Source organism: Salvelinus sp. IW2-2015, linkage group LG9, assembly GCF_002910315.2.
Source record: "Salvelinus sp. IW2-2015 linkage group LG9, ASM291031v2, whole genome shotgun sequence".
Lineage (NCBI taxonomy): Eukaryota > Metazoa > Chordata > Actinopteri > Salmoniformes > Salmonidae > Salvelinus > Salvelinus sp. IW2-2015.
The window spans coordinates 24812212-24826622 of NC_036849.1; the positions used below are offsets into that span (position 1 = coordinate 24812212).

General features: G+C 44.6%; 1 pseudogene; it reads left to right on the forward strand.

The window, feature by feature from the left end:
- Positions 1-12051, forward strand: part of LOC111968858 (peroxidasin-like) — an 83832-nt pseudogene extending 71781 nt beyond the window's left edge.
- Positions 12052-14411: the final 2360 nt, after the last annotated feature.

Here is a 14411-nt window from a genome sequence, read left to right on the forward strand (position 1 = left end):
CAGACTCCTGGTACTACCCTCTGACCCCAGACTCCTGGTACTACCCTCTGACCCCAGACTCCTGGTACTACCCTCTGACCCCAGACTCCTGGTACATGACCAGGCTTCTTAACACATTACCATGTGATTGTAAGGGTTACATATTATATTGAGAGTTAGCCCTGATGTTGTACATTCCATCCCAGGGTTCCATTGACTAACCCAGTAGTAGGCTACATGACTGGGATGACAGTAGGTATGAGTATGAGGGCTTTCAGTGGGGGTTTGTCTCGGCCCATCTACTAAAATATATGATTTGGTTAGCATGTCGTCACATGTATGAGCAGCGCAGCCAATTCACCAATTTATTGAATTACCTGGGACACTTCTCTTCAGCCAAAGCATAGGCTAGTAGATATGCTGTTGGAAATTGTTGGAAAGTTGGAATTGGTATCTGGGGGTGCAGGAGAGGTTTTGGTTTTTGGAGAGCAGCTGAATTTTCCCTCTAACGAAACCCCTGAGTGGATGACTCTGAGCCACTTATTCTGGGTGGCTGGGTGAGAATACAGGGCTTCTGTGAGCAGCTATTACACATATTAAGCTATTTATTCCCTACTGTGAGACACACTAGTCCTAGTCCTAGATCCTTTGAATGTTTTAGATGATGTCATGATTTACACTGAGTAGGCATTCAGGGACTTTTGAGTTAAAATATTTTCTATTCAGGTGGATACGAGGGTGAAGTGGAGAGGTCTGGGGGTGTACTCACCCTACTTTCACCCGACTCTCACTCCACCTTCAACTGTTGCCTCATGCTTGTGACATTAATATTGGTAATTTGGTTATTCATCAAGTCAAATTAAATATAGTGAAATATAAGTCAAGTATGTTTTATTCCAAATCAGCCTTGGACAACGGCCAACTAGTTTCACTAGTCCTTGCTATGAGCTCAGATAATGTCCCTTGAGAACATAATGATTTTGGGATTACATTTACGACTGTGGTCTCTTATCCTTAGATGATTGTTTTCCTTTTTTCTCTTGGCTCTGACCCTGAGTTCACTCAGCCTTCACAAATGAACATGGGAAAAGCTAATAAAAAGTGAATATCCTGTCAGTGGAGAGGGTCAGATGGGGAGAGAGTCAGAGGAGAAGAGGGTCAGACGTGGAGAGGGTCAGAGGAGAAGAGGGTCAGACGTGGAGAGGGTCAGAGGAGAAGAGGATCAGACGTGTAGAGGGTCAGAGGAGAAGAGGGTCAGACGTGGAGAGGGTCAGAGGAGAAGAGGGTCAGACATGTAGAGGGTCGAGAGAAGAGGGTCAGACGTGTGGAGAGGTCAGAGGAGAAGAGGATAGAGTGAGAGGGTCAGAGAGAAGGAGGGTCAGACGTGAGAGGGTCAGAGGAAGAGGGTAAGCGTGGAGAGGTCAGAGGGAAGAGGTCAGACGTGGAGAGGTCAGAGGAGAGAGGTATCAGACGTGGAGAGGTCAGAGGAGAAGAGGTCAGACGTGAGAGGGCAGAGGAGAGAGGTCAGAGTGGAGAGGGTCAGAGGAGAAGAGATAAGACGTGGAGAGGGTCAGAGGAAAAGAGGATCAGACAGTGAGCGGGTCAGAGGAGAAGGGATCAGACGTGGAGAGGGTCAGAGGAGAAGAGGAGATCAGACGTGGAGAGGGTCAGAGGAGAGAGGAATAGACGTGGAGAGGGTCAGAGGAGAGAGGATCAGACGTGGAGAGGTCAGAGGAGAAGAGGGTCAGACGTGAGAGGGTCAGAGGAGAAGAGATCAGACGTGGAGAGGGTCAGAGGGAGAAGAGGATGCAGACGTGGAGAGGTCAGAGAGAGAGGGTTAGACTGGAGAGGGTCAGAGGAGAAGAGGATCAGAGTGAGAGGGTCAGAGGAGAAGAGGAGAGAGAGAGGTCAGAGGAGAAGAGGGGAGATGTGGAGAGGGTAAGAGGAGAAGAGTGTCAGATGTGGAGAGGTCAGACGTGGGGGAGGTCAGAGGAGAAGAGGAAAGAGGTCAGAGGAGAAGAGGGGCAGATGTGGAGAGGGTCAGACAAAGAGGTCAGAGGTGAGAGGGTCAGACTTGGAGAGGGTCAGAGGAGAAGAGGGTCAGACATAGAGAGGGTCAGACATATGGAGGTACAGGTGGAGAGGGTAGATATGGAGAGGTCAGATGGAGAGGGGTCATGAAAGAAGAGGTCAGAGGTGGAGAGGGCCAGATGTGGAGAGGGTCAGAGTAGAAGAGGGCCAGAGGTGGGAGGGTCAGAGTAGGGGGGGCAGAGGTGGAGAGATTCAGACTGGGAGAGGGTCAGAGGAGAAGAGGGTCGACACTAGAGAGGTCGACATATGGAGGGTCACAGGTGGAGAGGGTCAGATATGGAGAGGGTCAGATGAGAAGAGGGTCAGTGGAAGAGGTAGAGGTGGAGAGGGTCAGATGTGGAGAGGGTCAGACTTGGAGAGGAGAAGAGGAAAGAGTTTCTGCTCTGGTTGTGTGTGTGTGTGTGTGTGTGTGTGTGTGTGTGTGTGTGTGTGTGTGTGTGTGTGTGTGTGTGTGTGTGTGTGTGTGGTGTGTGTGTGTGGTGTTGTGTGTGTTTGGTTTTGTGGTGTGTGTGTGTGTGTGTGTGTGTGTGTGTGTGTGTGTGTGTGTCTTTCTCTTCATGCATGTGAGTGAGCGAGAGTTTTCTTTTTGATAAATAAGTATTTTAGAGCTGAGTTTTTTTCCTTCGTGTTATATGTGTTTTATAGCTTTTGTTTATCATCACCCCAACCTGAGAAGCTCCCACAGTGTAAGTTACAGCCCACTTAATTACAGGGCCTCAATTACAGGGCCTCTCTGTGTAACTGGTTTCTGTCAGGGGGTTTATTGCTCTTCTATTATAAGGAGGGTGTGAGCATCTTGGGGGCAAAGTAGATGGTGTTGGCTTAGAAAAGGATTATTGACAACATGTAAATAATATTTTGTCTCCAAATGTATTGAAAACATAAATGCATTTTCACAATAAGCACTTGTTGTCTCTCAAATACATTGCTGCAGTTGTTAGCTAGCTGGTACATTTTTGCCATATTATCATAGATGTGGTATAAGTCAAAACACCTCAAAACAAGACAAGGTATCAAAAACAAGATAGAACAAGCTGAAACAAACCACCTAGTATTCCCCACATGGCAGCTTCTGGTCATTGTGGCTAGCTATCTGACCATTCAGAATCATAACACAGGGCCTTCTACCCTTGCAATGCATGTTCATCATTTGCGTGACCTTGTCAGGGAAACCGTCTATAAGGTGTGTGGGTGTGTGGGAGGCTGGCGTCTTGGTAGCCCTGCTCTTAGATAAGCTCTTTGAAGTCTGTTGAAAGGGGACCTGAAGATGAAGTGGTGTGTGTTCAGGGCAGATCCCCACCTACCACCACACTGTACTAAGGTGTGAGTGAGAGACTGTCAGCAGATCTTCAGCAGTACTCACCAGCATCACTGATCACGTCACAGATAAGACTGCACAGGGCATGGGCCCAGAGCTTTAATTCATTCATCTTTATGTAATCTGAGTTTCCTGATTTGCCCCATTGTTTAAGTTGTGATTTGTTGTACCCCCAGACTGCAGAACCAAGGGTCAGTTCAATGCCCTGTCCTACCACTTCAGAGGGCGAAGGTCAGTGGACCAGAGCTCTGCAGAGGAGAAGCCTGCAGCCAACAGCATACAGGAGAACAGCAGGTATCTGGCTACATTAAGTTCCTTGAATGTGATAACCATTCTGCGTCATAGCTAACGACTGTGGTGACTAAAATTATTATAACTCACAAAGTTATGCTATAATAACATATGGTTGTATTTTGGGATGTGTTTTCTTATATTTCAGCCCAGCTGAAGGCACTCCTGAAAATCTGGTGAATGTCTCTCTCACCTGGCAACAAAGCATTGAACCCTCGCTGAATGACTTCCAAGACTTTGTGGTGGACATGCAGAAGACTATCACAGGTTTACGGAAGCAGGTGAGAACAGTTGTATACTACATACGGCTAGCTCTGCTGGGTTTGTTCTTTAACAAGTGTTACCCCAGTCTCATTCCGTCTGCTCATCACACGTTGAAATAGCAACACCAGTCTTGTTGGATAGCGATTTGAGTGCTTCTTTACATCCTTCCTCTACACTGCAAGTCCAGTCATATTCAGCTCAGGCTCTTACACTTAGAACCTATGCAGAACATTGTGGAATCCAGACACTATTAGCCGGTATTGTATGTGCCCAGATTGAACAGGATATGCTGGCTGATGGTAGAGCATTTTAGCATGTAGCACACTGGGGTGGGATAAAGGAGAGCTAACTGTGCTGTAGGCTAACAGGCTAACATGGCTTTGATTAAAGTGGAACTTAAAGCATTTTAACTACTTTGCAGATATGAAACAAACAGACAATCATAATATCAGTAAAAAATATATAATTCTCAGTTCATGCAAAAAAATTACTTTATAAGAGAATTTAAAAAATGTGTACTTTTTTACTCAAAATTCCATTGTTGGCCGAATAGAGGGATGCAGTTCGATGCATGATTAAAATAATTCACCAATACATTTCTTGGTAGTTCCTGCTATCAGGTTATAAATTACAGCTGGCCTGGTACATTGTTTGCTTCCTCTACCCATTCAGGATGCACTGTTTCAGTTTCAATTACTCTTTATTTTGGACAAAAACGGACAAATGTAACTAAGGTTGGGAATGTCAATACAATCAAACAAGCAAGGGCAATGATCACAAGTCTGTCAATACATGGCTAATAGACTAGCGTATCTATTCATGTAGCTATTTATTTAGCGATAAACACGGACCCAAACATTAGTTAACAAGCTAGCTGCTGGGAAGATGTCATGTCATTGGACGAGTGGGTAAGTGGCCAACTTTTTACCCTCATACCGTGTTTTTTGTGTGGCTACAGCTAGAGATTCAGGTGTCATTTGGTTATCAAGCAAGAAATTTGGATCGCTTTGCTAGCTAGCTAGCTATGCTGAATTGAACCACAGTTAGCATGCATATTTCTTAGTTGTCAATCAAATGTATTTGGCATCAATTAAATGGGCGGGTGGGCAGGCAGTTCTCATTCAATTGTCAAAACATGGGTTGAGACAAGCATGCATTGGCAGGCGAGCTGCAGAAGGGCGAGTGGGCTACTATTCCCCATCGTTTATCAGCGCAATTTTGATGGTCAACTACAAGCTGAAAAGGTTTTAGTGTTTATCTACTGTTCCCTCGTTAGATTTTAGCTCATCTTTCTCTGGCTAACATTAGTTGTTGATCTTAAGGCGGGAAAGACACCTGTTCATGGTTGTTGGATAAATAGGACTGTAAAGTTCCTAAATGTAAGTGGAATCACATGGTAATTACATATTCGCAGAAATCCATTCAGGTGTATTTTGTGACTTTTGGCGAATGTGTTCTAATGGTCTAAAGTCGCACTGTTGCTACTGTCTGTAAACACACAGTCCAGTTCAAAGTGAATGATGGCCGACCCGTGTGGCAAATTGCTTATTTGCATATCAGCTCTTATTGGCTAAGGCACACCGGTCTGTGTAGAGTCGTACACAAACGTACACATTTTCATTATGCCTTGATCACACAGAGAGCGTCATTGCGCTTTGGTACACCAGAAGTACATTCATTTCCAATGGTACTCTGCGTTTGCCTTGCAGCATTGCGTTACAGAGGCAGTTTCTGTGCGTTCTGTGTGGTGCATACGTTGGATGTATCAAACGTATGCATCAAATTGTATGCGTAGGCGCTTTGACAGAAACGGTAGCAGAAGGTGAATGTTGAACTTTTGTTGCACACATATCCAGATGACGCTGTAGGTTTGATCGAGGCGATAGGTTTTATTTACTGCAGTGTCTATTCATTGTCCAAACGCCCACGCTGCTGCTTTCCCACTATATATTGCTATAGAATTTTCACAAATGCGTTACTTTATGTCATTCCCAAACATTCTATGAAAGTATGAAAATGTGAAAATTACCATGTCTAAGCATCAGGAAAATGGCATCATATTTTTTCCTGGGGGTTTATATGAACAGATTTTTATAAGATTTCATTTTGCTAAAACACTGTCAGTTCCACTTTAAGTTGTAAGTGGTACAGATGATTTAAACAGACTGGGCCCTGTGCCCTGCCCTTGGCCCCTCTGTGTGCTGCCTGGGTCTTTGAAGGGGGGTATTTATTGTAAGTGGATGGTTAAATAAAACTTCCCCGGGTCTAGCTTGTTCGCGTGACTCGCATTACAGGAAAGACGTTGGGCTGTGGGTGTGTGTGTGTGCTGGGGGGGGGGGGGGGGGGGTTGCTCTGGGCTTTAGTTTTGTGTGTTGCTCTGGGCTTTAGTTAGCAGAGGGGCTGCTACCTCCTTTCCTTAGCCTCCATTAACCCCTCCTGCCTGTCTGCAGATTAAAAGACTTGAAGCTCGTCTGAGTAAGACAGACTGCACTGATGCGGAGGGTCGTGAGCGATCGGACGGAGAAAGGTGGAAGAAGGATCCGTGCTCCACATGCGAGTGCAGAGTATGTACCCCCCCGCTCCACACACATGCGAGTGCAGAGTATGGTACCCCGCTCCACACACAATGCGTTAGTGCAGAGATGTACCCCCCCGCTCCACACACATGCGAGTGCAGAGTATGTACCCCCCCGCTTCACACACATGCGAGTGCAGAGTATGTACCCCCCGCTCCACACACATGCGAGTCAGAGTATGTACCCCCCCGCTCCGCACACATGCGAGTGCAGAGTATGTACCCCCCCGCTCCACACACATGCATACACTCCTCTACGTATTTATTTGGACAGTGAAGCTGTAACTTTTAATTTGGCTCTATACTCCAGCATTTTAGATTTGAGATCCAAAATGTTTCATATGAAGCGAAAGTACAGAATGAGTTTTTTAATACAGTATCTGGTTCATTTAGAAATGAAATTACTTCATGTATCTATCACCCCTTTTGAAAGTGTCATAAGTATTTGGAAAAATTCACTTATACATGTACAGTTGAAGTCGGAAGTTTACATACACTTAGGTTGGAGTCATTAAAACTAGTTTTTCAACCACTCCATAAATTTCTTGTTAACAAACTATAGTTTTGGCAAGTTGGTTAGGACATCTACTTTGTGCATGGCCCAAGTCATTTTTCCAACAATTGTTTACTTCCAGATTATTTCACAATTCTAGTGGGTCAGAAGTTTACATACACTAAATTGACTGTGCCTTTAAACAGCTTGGAAAATTCCAGAAAAGGATGTCATGGCTTTAGAAGCTTCTGATAGGCTAATTGACATATTTTGAGTCAATTGGAGGTATACCTGTGGATGTATTTCAAGGCCTAACTTCAAACTCAATGCCTCATTGCTTGACATCATGGGAAAATCAAAAGAAATCAGCCAAGTCCTCAGAAACAAAATTGTAGACCTCCACAAGTCTGGTTCATCCRTGGGAGCAATTTCCAAATGCCTGAAGGTACCACGTTCATCTGTACAAACAATAGTACGCAAGTATAAACACCATGGGACCACGCAGCCGTCATACCGCTAAGGAAGGAGACCCGTTCTGTCTCCTAGAGATGAACGTATTTTGGTGCGAAAAGTGCAAATCAATCCCAGAACAACAGCAAAGGACCTTGTGAAGATGCTGGAGGAAACAGGTACAAAAGTATCTATATCCACAGTKAAACGAGTCCTATATCGACATAACCTGAAAGGCCGCTCAGCAAGGAAGAAGCCACTGCTCCAAAACTGCCATGAAAAAGACAGACTACGGTTTGCAACTTCACATGGGGACAAAGATTGTGCTTTTTGGAGAAATGTACTCTGGCCTGATGAAACAAAAATAGAACTGTTTGGCCATAATGACCATCATTATGTTTGGAAGAAAAAGAGGGAGGCTTGCAAGCCGAAGAACACCATCCCAACCGTGAAGCATTGAGGTGGCAGCATCATGTTGTGGGGGTGCTTTGCTGCAGGAGGGACTGGTGCACTTCACAAAATAGATGGCATCATTAGGTAGGAAAATTATGTGGATATATTGAAGCAACATCTCAAGACATCAGTCAGGAAGTTAAAACCTGGTCGCAAATGGGATTTCCAAATGGACAATGACCCCAAGAATACTTCCAAAGTTGTGGCAAAATGGCTAAAGGACAACAAAGTCAAGGTATTGGAATGGCCATCACATAGCCCTGACCTCAAAACTATACTAATACTAGAACATTTGTGGGCTGAACTGAAAACGCGTGTGCAAGCAAGGAGGCCTACAAACCTGACTCAGTTACACCAGCTCTGTCAGGAGGAATGGGCCAAAATTCACCCAACTTATTGTGGGAAGCTTGTGGAAGGCTATCTGAAATGCTTGACCCAAGTCAAACAATTTAAAGGCAACGCTACCAAATACTCATTGAGTGTATGTACACTTCTGACCCACTGGGATTGTGATGAAAGAAATAAAAGCTGAAATAAATCATTCTCTCTACTATTATTCTGACATTTCACATTCTTAAAATAAAGTGGTGATCCTAACTGAGCTAAGACAGGGAATTTTTACTCTGATTAAATGTCAGGAATTGTGAAAAACTGAGTTTAAATGTATTTGGCTAAGGTGTATGTAAACTTCCGACTTCAACTGTATGTGTATTAAAGTAGTCAAAAGTTAAGTATTTGGTCCCTTATTCCTAGCACGCAATGACTGCATGAAGCTTGTGCCTCTACTAACTTGATGTACATGTCCATAGAGATCACACACACATGTACAGACCACACACAGACTTGCACAACCACAGTCTATTCACCACCGTCTCCTCAACACGCACACAGTGCAAAGTGTACAGTATATTCACTTCTCACATTCACACCCAGCTTATCAGGCCTGTTTGCCATTAGCGGCCTCTTTCCACCACTTTTCACACTGCCTGGAGGCGGGCTAGATGATCAGATTGACAGAGCCATTGGCGTGCCATCACTACTCCATTTAGCACCACGCCAGTGCCAGGATCCACCTGTCCTGTCCCATTCTTCCCTGTTCTGGCGCCATGGCCAGCATTACACCCTTCTACTATTTGGCAGTACTAGCCCCCTGGCACCGCAGTACTAACCCCCTGGCACCGCAGTACCAACCTGCTGGCACCACAGTGCCAACCTCCTGGCACCACAGTACTAACCTCCTGGCACGACAGTACCAACCTCCTGGCACCTTAGTACTAACCTCCTGTCACCGCAGTATTCATTTCCTGGCACAGCAGTACCAACCTCCTGGCACCGAAGTACCAACTTCATGGCACCGCAGTACCAATCTCCTGGCACCGGAGTACCAACTTCATGGCACCGCAGACCCATGTACAGTGTGTCACTTTTCAGCTTGACCGATTCTTTTCACCTCTTTATCTTCATGAATCTCCAGTCTCTCACTTTTCCAACTGCTGGCAGAGGGGAAGGTTTCTCATGCCAAAACTGACGACTACCCCACTCTCTCTTTCTGTCTTTCTTTCTTTCCCCCCCTCTCTTTCCTCCCCCACTCCCTCCCTCCAGGATGCCCAGGTGACGTGCTTCATGGAGTCGTGTCCTCCGCCGGTGGAGTGCCAGGAGCCTGTGAAGCTGAAAGGATTGTGCTGCCCCATGTGTCTCAACCAAGGAGAGGGAGCAGCCAGTAACAGCCAGACCCAGACAGGGAGCCAGGCGCTGGGTAGCCCTCATCACGTATAACCCTCAGGGGCCCCATGCCCTKGTGTCTGACACACACACATACACACACAGAAGGAGAGACCCTGACGGTGCGCTTACCTTACAGCCACCTGCACCCAATTGCCTCGTTTTTTAAATCGTTTTTAGAAAAATCATAATTTGTATTATTTTGTTATTTTGATTGTCATGTCCCCATGGCCAACGAACTGCCTGAGGCTTGGTTTCAAATCCACTGGCAACAGGAGAGCAGTCACTATGGATCTGCTTCCTTCTGGAAGGATGAATGGATGGATGAATATTTGGATGGATGGACAGATGGACAACCCCCCTTCCTCACTCGGGGCCTCCCAAACAGGGCCTCAGATAGAGGTCTCTGATCTGAAGTGTTACCTCACCACTGCATTTGAAGGCCCCACAAAGCGGCTGAAACAAATGTGTTGTGAAAAGAGGAGGAAATGGCACTGCAGCCATTAGATCGACCATGGGTCGGCCATGTTGTCTCAAAACGCTTTCTCAGGTTAGAGATGCCGAAAAACTGGTGCTAATTTTCCCCTTTGTCTTAACGATTTAGTCACTAAATACAACCCTTCAAAGTATTATTATTAATTTTTTTTACAATATGCAAAGCAACAAATATACACTCATTATGTGCCTTTTGTTCTTAAAAAAATCACATTTGAGAGACATTTTATGTACTAAATTACTTCCGCTTTTCAAAATGTTTATGGTGCTTTATATCATATTATGAATATGTATTTTCCCTTCCCTTCTGTATTACCTGCTAACATATGAAGATAATGTGAAGCCCTACAAAACACTTTTGCAATTCAAAGATGTCTACTGATTTTTACCTTGTTATCACATCTGTCTTCAATGGCAACTGTTGGTGAACTAAATAACATCTGGTATTTAGATATGTTATCTCCTCTCCTCAAGGCAATGTCAAACTTTTACAAACTTGAGGGGTGTTGGTTGGAGTTGGGGCTTGGGGTTGTGTTGGAAGAGGAGATGTTCCTATTTGCCTCAACTGCTCTTTACTAGAAGGCATAATACATTTTTTCTCTCGAAATGTAATGCTTTTTCACACTCCATGTTGTTAAAGCAGTGAAAGGCCATTTGTTACCACTGTAGAGATGTAGTAATTTTTGTCCCAACGTTTTCAGTGTTCGCACCCTCTTTCAGTGCCTACTGCTAACCTACCACAGCAGTACTCTGTCCTACCCCTAGTGTCCCGTCTACCCCCCTCTCCAGCATTAGCCCATACTCACACATAGACATTAAAGGACTGCAGCCATACCTCCCTAACTATCTCGTGCTCTCATAACTGAACCCACAGCTTCTCAGCTCCAGTTTACTGAAGGACACTCACTCACATGCATTCCTTTCCTCCTTCCAAAGCACTCAGCCCATATGATGTAACTATTCTCCTCTGTGTGCTGGAGAGTTGTGTGTGTGTGACCAATCACCAGGTCTCTGTGGTTTTAATGCAGGTGAGAAACCTTGCCTGGCTCTCATCTTCCTAGGAGACGATGGATATGGAGGCGAGGTGACGTCATTTGGCCGGGTGTGTGAAGCGCAGACTTCTACCTCTCTGAACCCCATTCCTCTTTAATGGAAGTCAGATGGGAGGGTAGGGTGGAACGGGAGATGGTGTCAATCAAGTATCTGGTGCTGCTTTATTTTCTGGAGGCCCCCTACTGTTACAAATCAGCCAACAGAGTGTGTCCCATTGACGGGGACACACACACACACACACACACGCACACAGAGGCCCATAAATCAGATACAAGTATGTACAGTATGCTGTTGGGGTCTGGGGTTTCTCCAAGAATGTCAAGGCAATCGTGTAGTTGTGGTGGAGCTCAATAGCAATGTTGGCACATTGGTATCATACCACATGGAATACATCCTGCATTATGTATTGTAGACCTTTCTTTTCTCCTCCCTCTACTTTCCTCTGCAGTACCTTGGCTTTTACTCCTGCTTCTGTGTGTGTGTTTGTGTCTGCGTGTGTGTGTGTGTCTGCGTCTGTATATGCATGCAACCCCAGGTTTGGCTCCCATTGCACTGTGACCTCACTTCCTCTGCATCGCTGGTTGTCATGTCATCTTCAGCCATGTTGTAATGAGTACCTTTCGTTGTTTTGTTTATTTTCATTCTAACCCTCATGTTACTGGTCTCCCCTTTGTTCCCCAAACCCCCCACTGTCACCAGAATGCACTGCTCTGCAAGACTGAACATGCTTTACCTACACTGTCCCAAAGTCAGTGGTCAAAGTGGATACCTATCTGACAATTGTATTGTAAGTTTGCCAAAGAATTGTTTGCACTGTAATGTATGCCTCTCAACAATAATAAAAAATAGGCCACATTTGAAATACAACCGCCATGTTTGTTTCTGTTATTTCCCTGGTGGGTGCTGCTACTCTCTTTAGATACGTTTCCAAACAGTGTCATTATGGGTAAACATGTACAATACTGCCTCGTGTAAAGAAGATTGATGATAGAGTTGCATGTCTTAAGACCTGATCCAGTCTTTGCCCAATGCCATCAATCCTGTACTGTACTATGTATCCATTCCTAGTCAGTTGTAATTTGGCTTTTAGACGTGAATGAAGAACACGAGAGTCATGTTTGATGAATACATGTTGTAGTGGAAACCCTATCCCCTGTGTAACTAAGGGAGATCTATCTGTCTGTCTGTGTTGTGTCAATGTGGAGTTAAATATAACTATATTACTGGTTAGAGAATGGCTGTGCTTTTATTTCTCTCTAGTTAATTAGTCTCTAGAATTGTTATGGTTTGGGAACCACCAATGTCTTTGTTTACCTCATCTGGAGGGCCAATAGTTGTTCCTGATCATGTGACCTGACCAGGAAAAACTCCAGACCCTAGTTATAACCTGTAATAGTATAAGTTCTAGAGATGTTCCTTTGTCAGAGCTAACAATCCCGTTTGAAACCTGATGTAATTATAGATTTCATAACATCCTCATCGTAGTGTGTCAATTGTTCTCTCTGCATTTGTATGTTGTAAACAGACCAACAAGCATCAGAAAGCTCCTTTAACCAAACAGGAGGCAGCTGGTGTTTACTGAATGACGTATCCTCCATTGATCATCAAACATTAGCCGAACCAGGTGGTCTCTTTCTCTGTCTGTCTCTGAATTTCTCTCTCTCTCCTTCTCCGATCATCCATCTCTATCTCTCTCTCCATTCTTTATTCCTTCTGTCTATTATTGGTATCTTCTCAGAGGAGGGCCTGATCCTTGTCCTCCCTCCGGTGGAAGCTCCTCTCAAAGTCAGAGAGATGGAGGGAATGAAACTGGAGGTGGACTTGAGGTTTCCAGTGGCGGGCCAGATAAAAGGCCTCCTCTCCCCTGTCAGGAAAAGCCATTATCGCCATGACAACATGGGACCAACCACTCCATAGACATCCTCAGAAGTCCCACCAGTAGTGGTGCATGGGTAAAATTACTGGGGTAGCCAGGATAAAAATTGCGATTACAACCTATGTGTTATGATAATTGRGTTGTTTGCTCTATAACTTGTTAGTTCATATGCCTTTGCCACTGTGATGTATAGGCCTAAGGCAGAGACAATAAGAAGACACAGTGGCAGAATAAATTCAACCACTCCTGCGTTTCATCACAAAACCAGAGAGCAACATCTGTACGCTGAAGTTCACAAAGCATATTGCATGAAACAAACAGTTACATGACCTACAGCATGGTCAAGCAAGTTAATGTTTCCAACATTTTCGGACTACTAAACAACTATTGATTTAGAACCATGGAGAGTTTCCGCAAGTCACAAAGACAAACTTCCACTATTCCAGCACCATTTCAGCAAAATTGATTGTGAAAGTTTCAACATCATAAAATCACCTATGRTTACTCTAATACAGTGACAACTAAAAGATTCCAAAAACAATTTAATCCAATCAACCTAAGCTAAATATGACGTGGCTGGTAATGGCACTGATTTCTGTGTGTGTGTGTGTGCGTGCGTTCATGCAAGTTGACTCACACTACACCAATGCCATCCTCCTCTCTTTCATGTTGCCGAAACAGTCTATGACTCCGTCATACAGTACACGCTTTTAGTTTTTGTTGTCCTAGGCTACCTGGCTAAAATGTTTGCTCGCTAGCCTAACTTCCTTTCATGGGCAACAATGAGCCAGCTAGTTAACATCAGCCTACCACATCTAGCTACATATTGAACTTCCATCCTCTCAGGTAAGGGGCACAAGGTATGAATTTATGGTTTGAATGGTCAGAATCGCCGTTATAATCATTGGCCTGTAAGGAGAATTAAGTAAAACCACAAGACCAAATCCCTATCTCCATCCAAGGCTAATTTAGGAAAGGGACAATTTTAGCTAGCTACCTAGCCACCGGAGGACGACAACACAACGAGAATGAACAATTCAGTTTTTTTCTGACAGTTTGGCTTTTGATGTGATTGATGTGATGCCAAATCCAAACTTGCGTTCCTTGATCCACATTTTTGGTGCGCCAGTACCATTCACAGTTGAGTTCACTCAGTTTATCAAGGGAGGCCAAATGCTCGCTGGCTTCCCTTGCATTCAATGCTACGGGTGGCAACAAATTCATACTCTTTTGACCAGACAGCATCAGACAGATGGGCTACATATACAGAGACAGAGTGGCCTTGTTTTGCCCACTCTGACTCTTTCTCCAGTGAGATACATTCAGCCTCTTGCGAATTGAAGGAAAATTA